This window comes from Callithrix jacchus, chromosome 12 (assembly GCF_049354715.1).
Source record: "Callithrix jacchus isolate 240 chromosome 12, calJac240_pri, whole genome shotgun sequence".
Taxonomy (NCBI): domain Eukaryota; kingdom Metazoa; phylum Chordata; class Mammalia; order Primates; family Cebidae; genus Callithrix; species Callithrix jacchus.
Genome location: NC_133513.1, coordinates 76,088,135 through 76,106,587, shown reverse-complemented (window position 1 = coordinate 76,106,587; position 18,453 = coordinate 76,088,135). Strand labels below are relative to the sequence as shown.

At 36.7% G+C, this 18,453-nt stretch overlaps 1 protein-coding gene and 1 non-coding gene across 10 annotated transcripts in view; both read right to left on the bottom strand.

Moving 5' to 3' along the window:
* Positions 1-18,453, bottom strand: part of PCDH15 (protocadherin related 15) — a 1,854,109-nt gene that overhangs the window by 403,623 nt on the left and 1,432,033 nt on the right. The window lies entirely within an intron of this gene.
* Positions 5,904-6,010, bottom strand: LOC118146469 (U6 spliceosomal RNA). The gene has a single exon (XR_004732331.1). It is a non-coding gene; the product is annotated as a U6 spliceosomal RNA (small nuclear RNA).

The window sequence follows — 18,453 nt, the reverse complement described above, 5'->3', positions numbered from 1 at the left end:
CAAGGAAAGTACAATCAAGACAATGAGAAACTCCATAATATAAATTTGACTTCTCAATAAATGAATCACAAGAAAACAATTTAAAAAGAAATGGAAAGAGGAGCACTGTAGATCAAAAGAGACTTAGGAGAAATCTCAGTCCCAATGTGTGAACTTAAATGAATTCTGGTTCTCTTGCACCTCTCCCTTTCCAAGAAAGTCAAGAACCAAAAAACAGAAAAGAAATTCTAAAAAACAAAAATCATATTTGTGAGAAAGTGAAAACAAACACTGACTCGTATTTAATATTAAATAATAATAGATTTTTAGTTGTGCTATGATATTGTAGGAATGTTCTAAGAAGAGCTATTTTATAGGCACAAATTCAAATATTTGTAGATTAAAATGAAAATTATACGTATATATATTCAAAATAATGTGAGAAAAAATTGATAGACATATATATTATAATAAGTTTGGCCAAATCTTCATAATTCTTGAAACTAAGTGATGCCAAATGGTGATTTTATTTACTATCTCTTTTTATATATTTTTAAAAAGAGTTTTAAAAATGCAATATTATTTATCATTTGCTTTGGTTTGGTTTTACCCTAACTTTCATCAGTGTAGAAAGGAGCAGGGGTCCTGGAAGAATGAACCAGAAATGCTGAAGATAACTGAATAATAGCCACTGATCTGAGACGCATTTTCATTTCCCCGAGAGTAATACTAGCAGTTAACTAGTTACTATGGTGAAAATGTTATAATCTCTTTATTTGTAAATGATCTGTCTCATCTAAGTGTCAAAACAACCTTGCAGAAAATATATTTATTATTTGATCTATGAAGAAACAAGCACTCACAGAAGTAAAATATTCTGAACTCTCACAGCTAGTAAATGACTGGGTCAGTAGTCAGGGTATCTAATCCACAGTGTAAACTCTTTCCTATTATGCTACATAGCCTGTGTGCCGTGAATTAGACACTTTGGTTCCACTGGCCTTCTCTTTCTGGAAGGTTCGTTTTTAGACATGATTATAGAATATTAACTCAACAAGAGAATAACTAGCAATGTAAAAATTAATATCTCTGCACAAAGAGTAAAGGCAAGTGAAATTCATTTCCCTGCATTTCTGAAAAGTGTAATGTTTTTCTAGTAATAACTAAGAACACTTAATGTTTGTTCTTTCATTATATACACTTTTACAGTCATCTAAAGCTATTCTTTAGAAACAACTTTGTCTAAATTTAGATGTAAAATTGATGCCTAGATTTATTATCACAATTATAAATAATAGAGTCGATGCAGAGAAGGCCTTCGATAAAATTCAACAGCGCTTCATACTAAAAACTTTCAATAAACTAGGTATTGATGGAACGTATCATAAAATGATAAAAGCTATATATGAAAACCTACAGCCAATATCATACTGAACGGGCAAAAGCTGGAAGCATTCCCTTTGAAATCAGGTACTAGATAAGAATGCCCTCTCTCACCACTCATATTCAACAGAGTATTGGAAGTTTTAGCCAGAGCAATTAGGCATGAAAACATAATAAAGGGTATTCAATTAGGGAAGGATGAAGTCAAACTGTCTCTATTTGCAGATGACATGATTGTATATCTAGAAGACCCCATCATCTCAGCACAAAATCTTCTCAAACTGATAAGCAACTGCAGCAAAGTCCCAGGGTACAAAAATCAATGTGCAGAAATCAGAAGCATTCCTATATACCAATAACAGACAAACAGAGAGCCAAATAAAGAGTGAACTCCCATTCACAACTGCTACACAGAGAAAAAAATACCCAGGAATACACTAACAAAAGATGTAAAGGACCTCTTCAAGGAGAACTTCAAACCACTGCTCAATGAAATAAGAGAGAACACAAACAGATGGAGAAACATTTCATGCTCATGGTGATAAAGAATCAATATCATGAAAATGGCCATACTTCCAAAAGTAATCCATAGATTCAATGCTATCCCCATCAAGCTACCAATGGCCTTCTTCACAGAACTGGAAAAAAAACACTTTAAACTTCATATGTAATCCCAAAAGACTCCACACAGCCAAGACAATCATAAGCAAAAAGAGCAAAGCCAGAGGCATCACACTGCTGGAATTCAAACTATATTACAAGGCTACAGTAATCAAAACAGCATGGTACTGGTACCAAAACAGAGACATAGACCAATGGAACAGAATAGAGACCCCAGAAGAAACACCACACATCTAAACTATCTGATCTTTGACAAACCCGGCAAAAACAATGGGGAAAGGACTTCATGTTTAATAAATGGGGTTGGGAAAACTGGCTAGCAATGTGCAGAAATCAGATACTAGACCCCTACCTGTCACCTTACACTAAAATTAACCAGATGGATCAAAGATTTAAACATAAAACCTAACACCATAAAAACACTAGAAGAAAACATAGGCAAAACCATCCAGGGCATAGGCATAGGCAAGGACTTCATGACTAAAACACCAAAAGCAATGGCAATAAAAGCCAAAATAGACAAATGGAATCTAATTAAACTCCAGGACTTCTGTATAGCAAAAGAAACCATGATTAGAGTGAATTGTCAACCAACAGAATGGGAAAAAATTTTTGCAATCTACCCATCTGACAAAGGGATAATATCCAGAATCTGCAAAGAACTAAAACAGACATACAAGAAAAAAACAAATAACCCCATTCAAAAGTGGGCAAAGGATATGAACAGACACTTTTCAAAAGAAGACATGTATGAGGCCAACAAAGATATGAAAAAAAGCTCATCATCACTGCTCATTACAGAAATGCAAATCAAAACTACACTGAGATATCATCTCATGCCAGTTTGAATGGCGGTCATTAAAAAATCTGGAGACAACAGATGTTGGAGAGGATGTGGAGAAATAGGAATACTCTTACACAGTTGGTGGGAGTGTAAATTAGTTCAGCCATTGTGGAAGACAGTGTGGCAATTTCTCAAGGATCTAGAAATACAAATTCCATTTGACTCAGCAATTCTAGTACTGGATATATACCCAAAGAACTATAAATCATTCTACTATAAAGACACATGCACGTGTATGTGCACCGCAGCACTGTGTACAATAACAAAGACCTGGAACCAACCCAAATCCCCATCAATGATAGACTGGACAAAGAAAATGTGGTACATATACACCATGGAATACTACACAGCCATAAAAAAACAACGAGTTCGTGTGTTTGTGGGGACTTGGATGAATCTGGAAACCATCATTTTCAGCAAACAGACACAAGAACAGAGAGCCAAACACCATATGTTCTCATTCATTGATAGGTGTTGAGCAACGAGAACACATGGACTTTGAGAGAGGAGCATCACACACTGGGGGCAGTTGTTAGGTGAAGGGGAGAAACAGTGGGGGTGTGGGGATAGAGGGGAGGGTGGGGAGGGATAATATGGGGAGAAATGCCAGATATAGTATGCACCTAAAGTAAAATAAATACATTTAAAAAATAATAATAAGTCAATTGCAGCATTGTAATTATTAGAGCCAACAGAAATAGTGGTTACCAAACCACTAATTCTTTATTTTTATATATACTAAAAAAATTCCATACACTTTTCACTTTTACAGTTTTATGGAGGAAATGGTAATCTAAACTAATCCCTTGGTGAAAAGTTAATTTTCTATCCTACAGAAAATTATGAGTTTTCTGTAGGATAGAGAAAAAATGCCATATAATTATTTTCATATATTTAAAATGTGGAATTTTAAATCACGTATGTGTTGATCAAGATAGTATCACCATGATTAAGATAGTAAGCCTATCCATAATTGCCAGAAGTTTACCTGTAACAATGTCTCCTTTCTCTTCCCATTCATATCTCTCACCTTATGCAACTGATACCTTCTGTCAGCATAATAGAAATGGAACCATTTATACATTATGTATTTTTTTTTTGAGATGGAGTTTCTTTTGCCCAGGCTGGAGTGCAATGGTGCAATCTGGGCTCACTGCAACTTCTCCCTCCTGAGTTCAAGCAATTCTTTTGTCTCAGCCACCCAAGTACCTGGACTTACAGGCACTCACCACCATGCCCAGCTAATTTTTGTATTTTTAGTAGGGACAGGATTTCACCATGTTGGCCCGGCTGGTCTGAAACTCCTGCCCTCAGTTAATCCAGTGGCCTCAGTCTCCCAAAGTGCTGGGATTACAAGCATGAGACACACTGCCTGGCCTTACAGTATGCATTCTTTTGTTAGATGTGTCTGGTTTCTTTCATTTAGCATGATGATTCTGAAAAGTCCATGTTGTTTTGTCTATCAACAGTTCATTTATTTCTATTGCCTAGGTGTTATTCTATTGTATGGATATGCTACAATTCATTTATCCATTCACATGTGGATGAACACTTAAGTTACCTCCTGTCACAAATAAAGCTGCTATGAAGTTTCTTGTATACATCTCTGAATGAATCTATGCTTTCATTTATTTTGAGTAAATATGTAGGAGTGGAATGTTTAGGCCATATGTGTATGTCTAAATGTTTTATTAAGAATTTTGGGGCAGGGAACAAGTCTATTAATTTTCAGTTACATACAGGTTTGTGTAGTCAATATCATAATCAGGATACAGAATGGTTTTATGATCAAATAATTACTTTGTGTTTTCTTTCCCTGAAGTGTAGTCTTTAACAATGACTGATTTGTTCACAACCACCATACTTTCATCTTTTTGAGAATGACATTTAGATGGAATTGGATACTACAAAGATTTGGAGACTGGCTTCTGTCAACTCAGTATAAAGCATTAGAAGATTTGTCTGAATTGCTGTGTATCAATAATATTATATTTTCATTGTTGAGTAATGTTTAACTTTTAAAGGAATTGCCAAACTATTTCTAATGTGTCTGTACTATTTTACATTCTTACCAGCAACGTATGAGCATTTCAGATCCCCCACATTTATACCAAATCTTGATATTGTCAGTTTTTTTTTTAATTTTGGCCATTCTGGTGTGTACGTAGTGTTTTTCATTGAGGTATTAATTTTAATTTCCCACTAGCTAATGATACAGAGCAACATTTCACATTCTTATTTTGTTTGTAAATCTGTAATAATTTCTTAAAACTTTTTGCCATTTTATAATTGTTTGCCTCATTTTTGTTAAATTGTGCTTTCATATATTCCCCAAACAAGTCATTTGTTGGATATATTTTGTAAATATATTCTCTTTTTCTGTCATTTGCCTTTTTAATCTATTTTTAGTGTCTTTTGAAGAGCAAATGCATTTTTACTTTGATGATGTCAAATTTTATATTTTTTTCTTTCATAGGTTTGCATTTGTTATATTTAAGAAGTTGTTGCCAACCCTAATTTTTAGCAACATTATCTTTTAGATGCGTTATAGTGTTAGCTCTTACATTATGTATATAAAGCTCTGACATTATGCTTACAGTTAATTGAAGGCAGTATGGATGCCTGACCTAAACTATATAATTATCACTCTTATTTCCTTTAGCAGTGGTTTGTAATTCTCCTAGAAGAGGCCCTTCACATACTTTGTTAGTTGTATTTCTAGATATTTTATTCTCTTTGTAACTATTATGAATGGGAGTTTGCTCTTGAGTTGGTTCTCTGTTATTGGTGTATTGGAATGCTTGTGATTTTGCACATTTATTTGGTATCCTGAGATTTTGCTGAAGTTGCTTATCAGCTTAAAGAGACTTTGGGCTGAGATGATGGGGTCTTCTAAATACACAATCATGTGGTCTGCAAAAAGAGATAATTTCTCTTTTCCTAATTTAATATCCTTTATTTATTTTTCTTGCCCTATTGCTCTGGCTAGAACTTTCAATACTATATTGAGTAGGAGTGGTGAGAGAAGGCATCCTTTTCTAGTGCCAGTTTCCTTTTTTTTTTTTTTAACCTTCATAAAAATACGGAATGCTTCACGAATTTGCATGTCATCCTTGCGCAGGGGCCATGCTAATCTTCTCTGTATCATTCCAATTTTAGTATATGTGCTGCCGAAGCGAGCACCAGTTTTCATATTATTTTTAAATTATTTAGTTTTCCTTAAAACTAAATATTAAAAAAAACCTTACCTGTTTTTTTTTCTCAGAGCTGTATTTGCCCATCATTTATTAGCATAGTACTTCTGATTCCATACATATAATTAATTGAAGGAAGTGTGGATGCCTGACCTAAACTGTGTAATTGTCACTTCATATTTTAGTAATGTTTATTTAGAGAAAACAATCAGATGTTGGATATACAATCTGTACTATGAAAATAATGGGCATCTAGAGAGGAAAGGCCCTCTAAAACCTCAACTTAAAATTCTTGTTTCTGCTATCATTTTTGGCAGTTACTTGAATTCTGAAAAAAACCAAAGTCCTTTGAATAAACTTTTTTTACTGCCACAATGAACTTATGTTCATCTCTGCATTTTTTACCGAAAGAGTCCCATCCAGGAAAGCATTTGTTTTTAATGCTTGATACATTTGAAAATGCACATCTAATATATGTGAAAAGAACCCTACATCAAAAAAATTGGTATAAAATTTTTCCCTTCTCCACTGAGAATGTATATCTTTACACATAAAATTAGTAACCTGATTACCACAGAAATAAAAGAGAACACTGTCTTCTAGGTGCCATGAAGATGTATGGTAATTCCTCAAATTTTGACACTGTTGATGAATAGAAATTATAGTCAGTTTCAATAAAACACTGCTAATGAAAACACCCACAATTTCCTTTGGTAAAACGAAAACAGCTATAACGTGTAACTTGTCTCCAGATAATTATTTTGTAAAAACATTTTAATGACCCGAATGCTGAATACCCTGGAGGCGTCAAAGTACTGAAACACAAAAACATTGTACAAGAATAGAAATACATGTCTAGGTTCAAGGTCCCAAAAGAATCTCTTATTTATCCCACACGGAAAATGTAATATTCATTCTATTTAGCAAAGTTTAATTCATCTAAAAATATAGCTGCTTCCGAACTATCTCCAGAGCTATGGGTTTTATTTTTTTTCAGTCATTACCTTATTTAATCTTGGGGTCAATTATATTAATAATCTATTATTCTGACATTGAATTCACCTGCTACCCCTTTTACATACTAAAATTTTGTTTATAAGTTTAACCATTATTTTCATCTATTTCCTAATAACACACTTGTTTTTGTATCAAGTTATCCCAAGGTTCAAATCTGTATTAGAAAAATCACCTCAAATTTCTCGTTATTTTCTTCCATTAGTTTTAAGTTCAGCAATTTTCCTTTTCAGCTGCTAGATTTTCTTAGTGTATTCTTTGATAATTCTAAATGCAGAAAGTAAACTACGTTCGTCCCGCTTTTACATCTTCCAAAAATCATCAGCTCAAAATCTCCTTTGCCATACTTACTTTTCAGCTATTTGTGATAAGTAACAAACTTCATTTTTTAACCAAAATGTTTTTATTAGCTGTGTAATAGCCACCAAAAAATTTAAATCTATTTTTTACCTATTTTAAGGAAAACTAAAATTCTTATATTAGCAAATATCTCAAATTTCAATATTTTAGCTGCTGAGTGTATGATTATCATATTGTTTTTGAGAGCAATGGCAAGGAAAACTGAGCCAGCCCCTCGAAGTGGAAAATATGCTCAGGTTGTAACATAGTAAAGAATATGTGTATATCATACATCGGTTAAATTAGTCCTTAGAACAAGGGATACGTGACCCTGCCTCATTGCTCCCTCATGGAGAGTACTTTCTAGTTTATCTTTGATCAGTGAAAAGCAGGCACCAGCTGCCTGCTTGGTTTATTTTTGCTGTATGAGAAAACACAGAACACCTTTCATTGATAATAATCACCTGCTCAGAGAAAATAAATACCTGGGTCAGAATCTGCTTGAGGCTCTCAGCCTGGAATGCTATCAGTCCCCTAAGACTCTCAGCCCAGAAGGCTGTGAGTTCCCTGATAGTCCCACTTTGCACTCTATCTTTGTGTCTGCTTCTTATTTCCTTCAGTGTCGCCTGGGTGGGGGTCTATACAGCCAAGCTGGTTTCAGTATTTGGCAAAGATTTTATTGGGTTGTTTTTATTATGCATATTTATGACTTCTATTCTATGGCTTCTTACAGTATAGTTCAGGTCTACCCACACTGCAAAGACCAAGATTCTTTCCCAGATCTTCTGAATGAGAAGCTCTGAAAATGGAGGTCAAGAGAAAGCATTTTGAATAATCTCACTGTATTCTCACAGCCTTTAAAGTTTGAAAGCCACCTCTTTATGGTTCATGATATGTTTACATATGTTATTTAAACATAAAAACAATGACAAAACTCATAAACTATATTCTTGCTAATAGTACCATCATTTTTTTTCTGACTATGCAGATTGAAATCCCCAAATTACTTTCACTACAATTCTCTACACATTCTGCAAGTGATTCTTTCTTACCTTTGAAAGTCTCTCTGATACGTTTCTTTTCATAATCCTAATCTCTTACCTTACTCAGACCCTTGTTCTTCCATATTTGTGCCATGCTGATAGCCAACTAATATCTTCTGACATTCGTTTTCCTTATAATCACTGAAGTAAACTTTCTAAAATGCTACTTTTATTCCTCAGTTATCTAGATAAAATTTTACCTATTGTGTACTGTGGTAATCTCTAAAATAAAATTGAGAAAAAAGTATAAATTTCCTTTTCTTGTTTGGTTCAACTTACATATAGTGAAAGGTACATGTCTTAAACATTAATGTTTTAGGGGTATAAATCCATGTTATTACCTCTCCTATTCAAACTTTAGTTTTATATTTATTTTTTAAAAAAATTATACAAAAGTAAACTTAGCTAATGCTTTATATGCTGACTGACACTGTGTCACTCTTTGAATGTTTTAGGCACAAGCAAGGAAACTTGAGGGAGATGTGGCAACTGTACAGTGTGAAGGGATAAGCAGCAGGGTATTATTCAGAGTTCCTTAGAGAAACAAAACAAATAGGCTATAGGACATATTAGTTTGGACAGAAGAAAGAATGGGGGGAAATTGGCTCCCTCAATCAACTGGATGATTATGAGAATTTGTGATATTTGTCCATTTTCATGCTGCTGAAAAATATATACCTGAGACTGGGCAATTTACAAAAGAAAAAGGTTAAATTGGACTTACAGTTACCTTGTGGCTGGGGAAGCCTCACAATCATGGTGGAAGGCAAGGAGGAGCAAGTCACTTCTTACATGGATGGTAGCAGGCAAAGAGAGAGAGAGAGCTTGTGCAGGGGAACTCCTTTTTATAAAACCATGAGATCTCATGAGACTTATTCACTATCATGAGAACAGCATGGGAAAGACTTGCCCCATGATTCAACTACCTCCCTTCAGGTTCCTTCCACAACACATGGGAATTCAAGATGAGATCTGCTGCCAGGCACAGTGGCTAAAGCCTATAATCCCAGCACTTTGGGATGCTGAGGTGGGTGGATCACCTGAGGTCAGGAGTTCAAGACCAGCCTGCACAGGATAGTGAGATTCCCATCTCAAGATGAGATTTGGGTGGGGACATAGCCAAACCATATCATTCTGCACCTGGCTGCTCCCAAACCTCACATCCTCATATTTCAAAACAAATCATGCTTTTCCAACAGTCCCCCAAAGTCTTAACTCATTTCAGCATTAAATGAAAAGTCCACAGTTCCAAGTATCACCTGAGACAAGGCAAGTTCTTTCCACATATTAATCTGTAAAATGAAAAGCAGGTTAGTTACTTTCTAGATACAGTATGGACACAGGCATGTCTCCCATTTGGAATATACGGCCATTCCAAATAGAAGAAATTAGCCAAAACAAAGGAGCTACAGGCCCCATGCAAGTTCAGATTCCAGCAGAGCAGTAAAATCTTATGCTCTGAAATGATCAGCTTTGACTGCTTATCTTACATCCATAGTATGCTGATTTAAGAGTTCGACTTCCACAGCCTTGAACAACTCCACTCCTGTGGCTTTGCAGGGTATAGCCCCCTTCTGGATGCTTTCTTGGACTGGTGTTGGGTGTCAGTATTTTTTCCAGGTGCATGGTGCATCTACCATTAGTGGATCTACCACTCTGGGGTCTAGAGGATGGTGGCCCTCTTCTCACAGCTCCACTAGGCAATGCCCCAGTAGGGACTCTGTGTGGGGACTCTAACCCCATTTTTCCTTTCTGCACTGCCCTAGCAGAGGTTCTCCATGAGAGCTCCCACACCACACCAAACAAACCTCTTCCTTGACATATAGGTATTTCCACATATCTTCTGAAATCTTGGTGGAGCTTCCAAACCTCAATTCTTGACTTCTACACACTCACAGGCTCAATACCATGTGAAACTGCTGAGGCTTGGGGCTTGCACCCTCTGAATCTACAGCCTGAGCTGTATATTGGCCCCTTTCAGCCAAAGCTAGAGCTGCTGGGACATAGGGTAAGTTCCTAGGCTGCATACAGTATGGAGATCCCAGGCCCAGCCCACAAAACCATCTTTTCTTCCTAGGCCTCCAGGCTAGTGATGAGAAGGGCTGTCATGAAGACTTCTGACATGCCCTGGAGACATTTCTCCCATTATCTTTGGGATTAACATACAGCTCCTTGTTACTTATGCCATTTTCTGCAGCTGGCTTGAATTTATCCTCAGAAAATGGAATTTTCTTTTCTTTTAAATTGTCAAGCTGTACATTTTCTGAACTTTTATGCTCTGTTTTCCTAATAAAACTGAATGTCTTTAACAGCACCCAAGCCACCTCTTGAATGCTTTGCTCCTTATAAATTTCTTCTGCCACATACCCTTAATCATCTCTCTTTTCTTTGCTAAAGCATAACAAGAGTCTACTCTGCTCCAGTTTCCAACAAGTTCCTCATTTCCATCTGAGACAACCTCAGTCTGGATTTCATTGTTCCTATCATTATCAGCTTTTTGGTCAAAGCCATTCAGTAAGTCTCTACCAAGTTCCAAAGTTTCACACATCTTACTGTCTTCTTCTGAGCCCTGAAAACTGTCCCAATCTCTGCCAGTTACACAGTTCCAAAGTCTTTTCCACATTTTTGGGTCTCTTTTCAGCAATACCCCACTCTTGAGAACAATTTACTCTATGCATTAATCCATTTTCACACTGCTCATAAAGACATACCAGATACTGGGCAATGTACAAAAGAAAAAGGTTTAATTGGACTTACAACTCCACATGACTGTGGAAGCCTCATAATCATGATGGAAGGCAAGGAGGAGCAAGTCACATTTTACATGAATGGCAGCAGGCAGGGGGAGAGAGAGCGAGGGAGGGAGAGAGAGAGAGAGGGAGAGAGAGAGAGAGAGAGCGAGAGCGAGTGAGCACACACTTGTGCAGGGAAAATCTTCTTTTTTAAAATCACCAGATCTTATGAGATTTATTCACCATCACAAGAATAGCACAGGAAAGACTTGTCTCCATAATTCAATGACCTCCAACCTGGTGCCTCCCACAACATGTGGGAATTCAAAATAAGATTTGGGTGGGGACATGGCCAAATGATATCATTTGTTATGGATGCTAAGATCATCTACCCATCTGTAAGTTAGAGAATGAGAAAAAGTGCTGGTGCAATTTCGTCCAAGCCTAGAGGCCTGAAAACCAGGGGAGACACTGGTATGAGTCCCATAACCTGAAAGCCTGAGAACTGAGCACTCTAACGTTTGATGGCAGGAGAAGATGAATATTCCATGTACCTTAACCCAGTTACACTGACACATAAAATTAAGCATCACAAGCAGCATTCTCTCTTTCGGTGTGCTTTCAACACATTGCAATGACTTTTAGTTTATATTTGGCCTGTTAAAGGATCTATATTTTATAGTATTAATTTTACACCAAACTAATGCTAAAAATTAATAAACAGATGAGAAATGTGTCTGCAAATAAACCTGAGCTTAAAGGTAACATTAATAATGTGCACAGAAGTGAACACCAACAGAGATGGATAAATTACTTGCCATTCCTCTGCTAAAACAGCTTAATCATCCAGGTTATTAGGTCAAAACCATGGAGATCCAGGCAGACCTGAAATAAAGTCAGACTGACAATTTTGATATAATTAATCCACTGACGTATAATGTTGACTTATGTCTAATACAATTAATCATTTTCTTTCCTTTTTTTTTTTTTTAACAGAATCTAGCTCTGTTGCCAGGTTGCAGTTCAGTAGCATGATCTCAGCTCACTGCAACCTCTGCTTCCTGGGTTCAAGTGATTCTCCTGCCTCAGCCTCCTGAGTAGATGGGATTACAGGCAAAGGCCACCAGGCTCAGTTAATTTTTGTGTTTTTAGTAGATATGAGGTTTCACCATGTTGACCAGGATTTCTTGATCTTCTGACCTCGTGATCCACCCACATCTGCCTCCTAAAGTGCTGGGATTATAGGGGTGAGCCACTGAACCTGGCCACAATTAATCATTTTCAATGTGATATCTGAACACTGAAATTTAATGACTGATAAAATACATGTTTAATTCTTAAATATTAGATTATGTACTCAAAAATATTTTTTAATTCATGGGATGAAGGATCAGAAAAGTTATACATTCATTGTAAAATGTAGCTATGGTTAGCTAAGTGATATGGTTTGGCTGTGTCCCCACCCAAATCTCATCTTGAAATGTCACTCCCACAGTTCCCACATCTTCTGGGAAAAACCTCATGGGAGGGAAATGAATCACAAGGGTAGGTCTTTCCCATGCCATTCTTGTCAAAATGAATAAGTCTTACAAGATCTGATGGTTTTAAAATTGGGAGTTCCCCTGTACAACCTCTCTTTTCTTGTATGTTGCCATGTGAGATGTGCCTTTTACCTTCTGCCACGATTGTGAGGCCTTCCCAGCCATGTGGAACTGTAAGTCTTAAATCTCTTTCTTTTCTAAATTCCACAGTCTAAAGCATGTCTTTATCAGCAGCATGAAAATGGAATAATACACTAACACACACGCACACACACACACACACACACACACACAATCTTGCCTAAACTTATATACTTCTTAAAGTTCAGAGCTACACTTTATGACTTTTCCCATCCTCTTGAATTACTTGAAGTAAATCAAAGATGGAAAACCTTTTTTTTTTTCCTAAGAAGTAAAATACTCTTCGCACCCCCACTCTTTAAAGATGGGCCGGACTTGTTCTTGCTTAGACCAACATGTAACAGTAGATTATTTCTACTGATTTGATTCTGGGATCAGGCCTTCAGAAGCCTGGAAGCTTTTACTTTTGCCTTTATAAAGGACAGGCACACATGCAATTAAAAACGTTTTAAAATAAATTCTATAAACAATATTTCCTTTAAAGAATAATTTCCAAAATGCAGAGCTACATTAAAATTAAAAGAAGCATTCTAGAGAATGGTAAGTCATGAGAAAAACACACTTCAGGGGGTACATTCAAGATTATATAATGTTTGAAAAAAACACGTGCTCAGTTATAAGTGTTCATTTATAAGAACTCAGTTGTGTAGCACGAAGATAACGAAACAAAACAAAATATAAACAAAACCCCAAGTAAACAAAAAAGGAAACAAACAGAAAATATAGGCTCTCTTTCTAATAACTGTGAAATATAAAATAAAAAAAGAAGAAATGTAGGACCTAGGAACATTTTTATCCCTTCCTCATTGTGATATATGCATTGAGGAAGGTATAAAAATGTATTTTTCTCTTTACATTTCCAATATAATTATACTCCATACCTGACCATAAAAGTGCTAATGCTTGATAATACCTACCAGAGTTAAAGGAGGTTTTTTAAAAAAAATTTAAACCAAGGTTTCTGGCTCTAGTATCTCCATTCTTAATCAATGTGTAAAACCAATATTTGAGTTGCTAGAACATTCATAATATTCTTATAATCACACTTTAAAAAATAAGAAAAATAACTATTAACAATATTATAATATTTATATTTTAGCATGTAACATATATCTCATCTATGTTATTTAATAAATATTACTTTTCACACTAGGTACTCATTAAGAGTACCTAATACTACAAGTTACTGTTACAAGATCAAGTCAGCAGATCCTCTTACATTATTATAAATACATATTTTATATCAATATTAATGACAATGCTGAAACAGTGTTTGATAGCTGTTAACATAATTTTACATAAAATGTTCAGACTTGATAATTAGAAGCAGAAATTTCATCTACATATATGATTAACGACTCTATAGTTTATGCCTTTCAGAGACCTTCATTGCATCTTCTTCCATCAGCCTAGAGGCTTAGAGAAAATAATACTTCTGTGGGCCAGGCCCACATCTCCACTGCCCTGTGTAACCTCAGGACACTGCTCCCTGCATCCCAGACATGCCAGCTCCAGTCAGGTCTACATGGTCCCCGGTTATATCTTAGGCCTCTGCTTTAGAGCATGCAAGCCATAAGCCTTGGCAGCTTCCATGTGATGTTAAACCTGTGGCTGCATGGAGGGCAAGAGTTGAGGCTTGGAAGCCTCCACCTACATTTCAAAGTATGTATGGAAATGTCTGTGTGTCCAGGAAGAAGTCTGCTGGAGGGGTGGAACCCTCATGGAGGATCTATAACAGGGCAGTGTAGAAGGGAAATGTTGGGTTGGAGACCCCACAAAAAGTTTCCACTGGGGAACTGCCTAGGGGAGCTGTGAGAAGAGGGCAACTATCCTCCAGACCCCAGAATGGTAGATCCACTGACAGCTTATACTGTGTACCAGGAAAAGCCACTGGAACTAAATACTAGTCCATGAAAGCAGCCAAGGGAGCTGTACCATGCAGAGCCATAGAGGCAGAAATACCCAAGACCTTGGGAGCCCAACTCTTGCATCAGTGTGGCCTGGATATGAGACATGAAGTCAATGGAGATTATTTTGGAGATTTAAGATTTAATGGCTGCCAATGTAGGTTTTGGACTTCCATGCTGTAGCCCCTTTGTTTTGGCTGGTATCTCCAAGCATTTACCCAATCCCTGTACCCTACTGTATCTTGGAAGTAACTAACTTGATTTTGATTTTTCAGGCTTATAGGCAGAAGGGATTTGCCTTGTCTCAGATGAGACTCTGGACTGAGGACTTCTGAGTTAATTCTGAAGTCAATTAAGACTTGGGGGACACAAGAAGAGAAAATGAAATACCGCATGTTCTCACCTATAGGCAGGTGTTGAACAATGAGAACACATGGACACAGGGAGGGGAGCACTACACACTGGGGTCTGTTGGGAATACGGGAGGGACAGTAGGGGGTGGGGAGTTGGGGAGAGATAGCATGGGGAGAAATGCCAGATATAGGTGAAGGGGAGGAAGGCAGCAAATCACACTGCCACATGTGTACCTATGCAACTATCTTGCATGTTCTTCACATGTACCCCAAAACCTAAAATGCAGTAAACCAAAAAGAAAAAAAAAAGACTTGCAGGACTGTTGAGAAAGGATGATTGTATTTTTCAATGTGAGAAGAACATGAGATTTCAGAGGGGCCAGAGGTTTAATGATATAGTTTGTATTTTTGTCCCTGCCAAAATCTCATGTTAAATTGTAGTCTCCAATGTAGGAGGAAGGACTTGGTGGGTGGTGATTGATTCATGGGGGCAGATATCCCCCTTGCTTTTCTGGTGACAGTGAGTGAGTTCTCACAAAATCTGGTTGTTTAAAAGTATGTAGCAGCTCTCCCTTCTTTTTCCTGCTCAGGTGTGTAAAATGCACCAACTTTGACTTCTGCCATGATTGAAAGTTCCCGGAGGCTTCTGAAGCCATTCTGCTTATACAGTCTGTAGAACTGTGAGCCACGTGAACATATTTTTTTTTTGTATAAATTACCCAGTCACAGGTAGTTCTTTACAGCAGTGCAAGAATGTACTAATACAGAATGGGTATTAAATATTCTCTAAAAGATTGGTAGAATTTACCAGTAAAGCATCTGATCTAGAATTATTCTTTGTGGGAAGAATTTTTTTTATTATTACATCCATCTATTTTCTTATTTTAAGTCTGCCTAGATATTCTATTTTTTTCTGAAGTCACTTTGAATAGTTTGACTCTAAGAATTTGTCCATTGCATCTAGTTTGTCTATTTGGCATAGACTTTATATAATATTCTCTTATAACTTTTTTTTTTATTTCTGTGAGCTAAGTAGAAGTTCCTCTCTTTCATTCAAAGTTAGTAAACTGCATCTTATCTCTTTTATTCCTGGTCAGGCTAGCTAGAGGTTTATCAATTTTGTTGGTAATTTCAAAGAATTAACTGTTGGATTCATTTTGTTTTTTTAATCCTTCTTTTATTAATTTTCACTATGGTCTCTACTATTTCTACTGTGTTGTTTAGCTTTTTTTTTTTTTTTTTTTTTTTTTTTTTTTTTTTAAAGAGGGTCATCTCCAATCTCCACCACCCATGCTGGAATGAAGTGGTGCGATCATGGCTCACTGCAGCCCTGCAGCCTTGAATTCCTCCTGGACCCAGGTGATTCTCCCACCTTAGTATCCTGAGTAGTTGAGACCACAGGTACACATCACCATGCCCAGCTATTTTTTCTGTTTTTTATAGAGATGGGTTTTTTTCATATTGTTCAGGCTGATTTCAAACTCTGGGGCTCAAGGAATTCACCTGCATCAGCTTCACAAAATGTTGGCATTACAAGTGTCAGGCACCATGCTTGGCCTCCCTTCTGCTCTTTTTCTTTAGTTTGCTCAAACTTTTCCAGTGTCTTTGTGACAAAGCTTATATTGCTGATTAGAGATTAAAATACATGTTACAATGTATTTTTATTTGTCTCTAAGAATTTTTATAATTGTTATTCTTTGAGTCATTATTTAAGAATGTTGTTTTATTTCCACACAGTTGTGAATTTCCAAAATTTCATTCATTATTAATTTCTAATTTCATTCTATTGTTGTTAAGAATGGAGTTTGTATTACTTTAATCCTTTTCAATTTAACAATATTCGTTTTATGGCCTAGGATGATCTATACTGAAGAACATTCCAGGTGCACTTGAGAAGAACGCATAATCCACAGTTGGTGGGTAGAGTGTTCCATAGATATCTTTTATGTCTAGCTGCTTTATGGTGTTGTTCCATCTTGGCTTTTACTTACTGCATGTGCAGAGTCGCAAGGTCAGCCAGAGAACAGAGCTTAGGGCCTTTCCAAGTGTTTCCTGAGCGTATATACAACTTGCTCTTGTCTTTCTAGTTTCCCAGAAATTTGTTAAAGCTTTTTAAACCCCGTATGAACATCATTGTCTAGTGTTTCCTTTAAAGACTTTTGGATAGTCAATAATTCTACCATTGATGGTCATGGCAGTAGGACCCATCAAGAGGCTGACCACAGCCCTTGGATGGCCCTGTCATAGACATCAGCATCCATATCCTCATATACCATAAAGAGAGACTGTCTATGACAAATGAAAGCAGGAGAGGAGCCCTCCACACAATTACTTATGTTAGCTTGGAGAAACACATATATTCAGAACCACTTGGATGAATTTAAGGGAAATTAAGAGTTTTGACAAAGTCCATGAAGTTAATCATGGATATCCTTTTCTGTGTGTGTGTTTGTGTGTATGTATTTTGTTGTGTTTGTTTTGTGTGTGTGTGTGTGTGTGTTTCCATTTGTACCAGACTGATGTGACTTAGGTAGCATGCCTTTCTTTTCCTCCTAATGGTAACAGCAATGTCAGCAAACATGTATTGAGCATCAACTTTTTCTCCAGGCAGTATTATGTGCATTTGCAATGTATTGGAGCAAATTCTCACAACTGTTTTATACAAAGATCTATTTTTTAAAAATCCCATATTAAATATAAAAAATCTGGTTACACTTTGGGATGCTGAGGCGGGTGGATCACGAGGTCAAAAGATCGAGACCATCCTGGTCAACATGGTGAAACCCCGTCTCTACTAAAAATACAAAAAAATTAGCTGGGCATGGTGGCACGTGCCTGTAATCCCAGCTGCACGGGAGGCTGAGGCCGGAGAATTGCCTGAACCCAGGAGGCGGAGGTTGCGGTGAGCCGAGATCACGCCATTGCACTCCAGCCTGGGTAACAAGAGCGAAACTCCGTCTCAAAAAAAAAAAAAAAAAAAAAAAAAAATCTGGTTACGTGGTGGCTCACACCTGTAATCCTGGCACTTTGGAAGCCCAAGGTGGGAGGATCGCTAAACCCCAAGAGGTCAAAGCTGCAGTGAGCTATGATTGTGCCACTGTACTCCAACCTGGGTGACAGAGCAAGATGCTGTCTCAAAAGAAAAAAAAAAGGACTAATTTCAGGTAAAGAGGCTAAATAACTGACCTAAAATTATATGCCTGGTATGAATTAAAGTCAGGATTTTTAACATGGGTAGTACAATTTTCAGAGTCTATACTCTCAATCGCTACAACTCTCTTCCTTCTAAAAACAAAAATAAGGTAAAAGGATATTATTCATTTAACTTAGGTATAAGAGCAAATAATTGTAAAAGTTTCTAT